The 1,934-nt window shown below is 48.4% G+C and overlaps 1 protein-coding gene across 2 annotated transcripts in view; it reads right to left on the bottom strand.

The window, feature by feature from the left end:
• Positions 1 to 1,934, bottom strand: part of DLGAP2 (discs, large (Drosophila) homolog-associated protein 2) — a 194,492-nt gene that overhangs the window by 90,184 nt on the left and 102,374 nt on the right. The gene's annotated exons all lie outside the window — the stretch shown is intronic.

Here is a 1,934-nt window from a genome sequence, read left to right as displayed (position 1 = left end):
TCTGGGTCTGGGGCTTGCGTTCGGTACTGTCTATCCTCACGGCATGAACCTGCCCTGAGCGGCAGGGGGCTGTGTCCAGAGCACAGGAGTGGAGGTCAGGAGGTCTGGGTCTGAGGCTTGTGTTGGGTTCTGTCCGTCCTCACTGCGTGAACCTGCCCTGAGCAGCAGGGGACTGGGTATGGGGCTTGCGTTCGGTTCTGTCTGTCCTCACTGTGTGAACCTGGGTAAGTCACGGATGCTGTTTGCCCACAGTTTCCTCTTTTGACAATGGAAGCAATGATGGTGTCTGACCTGCATCATCAGGGGCCGATGAAGTCAGGTGAGCCGATGGCACCGAGGCTGGCTGTAGGGTGGTGCGCCCTGCCTGGCTTCTGGAACTGTTGCTTCTAACAACAAAACGACTGCACTATCTTTATCCTGTTACATCACAACTGCTCCACACAGGACGCCAAACATCGGACATTTTCTGCAGCAGCTCCTGGCAGATGCTAAGCGCAGCGATTCTAACCCCCGGCCTATCACAGAGAAGCTGTGATTCTACCTGTGGTATCTTCATTATCATTTACATCTAAGCCATTTATGTTTGAGTTTGTTTTTAAACAAGTACATTGCTTTTTTCTTTATAAATAGTTTTGACTGTCATCAGTTTACATTTAAAGGCTGGTGTTGGAGCAACAAGCAAACATTCATTGGATGGTTTTGAAATCCCAGTTGGATCACAGCCTCCTGTGTGCTTGTATGTGATGTAGATTCCTGGATCAGTCTCCTGTGTGCTTGTATGTGATGTAGATTTCTGGATCACAGTCTCCTGCATGGTTGTATGTGATGTAGATTCCTGCATCACAGTCTCCTGTATGCTTGCATGTAATAAAGATTCCTGGATCACAGTCTCCTGCCTGCTTGCATGTAATGTAGGTTCCTGGATCACAGTCTCCTGCATGGTTGTATGTGATGTAGATTCCTGGATCACAGTCTTCTTGTCTGTATGTGATGTTGATTCCTGGATTGTGTGTGATGTTGATTCCTGGATCACATTACCAGAGATGAAATTTAGAAGGGTGGGGTCAGCCCCAAATCCTTATTTTAAATAAACATTCGAGGTGATTCCATTCCTGGTGGTCTATGGGCCAGGCCACACTTTGAGAAGCATGTATCTATTTGGATGGAGGGACAGGGTGCCCCGCTGAGGTGTTGTTCAGAGAATCTGAATTTTTGTCCATTTCATCTGCAAATCATAATGAACACCCCAGTGAAGCATCTCTCCCTGGTGCTGGGAGACAAGATTCATATTTACATTTTCAGCAAACTCCAGTGCATTTGCAGCAAGGTCCCTGCTCCCCCAGTTACCCAGCAACGTTTCCAGGAAAATGATTTCTGAATCCATGTCGATACCGGCCCTATGTGAACAGGGTCTGCAGTGTCCACAAAGTGAAGAAGGGTCCTTCATCTTTGTAGCTGTTCACTTAAGTGTCTGTAAGTACATGTTCTGTCCCAGCTGTGTCTTGAGCATCAGAATGGGAATGTGTGGCTGCAGCTTGACTGACTTGAGGTGCAGACGGTGGCTGGGGTGTGTGGGGAGGTGGCGGGAGGAGCCGCAGGACTCAGAAAACACCTCGCATGAAGGCAACTTGAGTTTAATAATTTGCATGGAATCTCACCAAATATTAAGTGGTCAAATATGGAACAGCAGTCTCCTGCCAGGAGGATGTGTGGGGAGGACGATGCAGTCAGGTTTAGAAGCCTGCAGATCCCTCCTCAGCCCCAGTTCTGTAGGCAAATAATCCCCAAGACGGAAATACTAACTGTTCCAGCTACTATGAACTGGATACTGGGCCCGTCACAGTGTGGAGGAGACACCGGGGGCAAAGTCTCTGCTCTCGTGCTAGTGTGAAGAGGTTTGACCACACATGAGCAAAGCAATGCCTAAGAACGAT

The sequence above is a fragment of the Colobus angolensis genome, unplaced genomic scaffold (assembly GCF_000951035.1).
Source record: "Colobus angolensis palliatus isolate OR3802 unplaced genomic scaffold, Cang.pa_1.0 Scaffold165, whole genome shotgun sequence".
In the NCBI taxonomy this organism is placed as follows: Eukaryota; Metazoa; Chordata; class Mammalia; order Primates; family Cercopithecidae; genus Colobus; species Colobus angolensis.
Note: the sequence above shows the minus strand (reverse complement) of the source record. Positions and strands in the feature narration are given on the sequence as shown.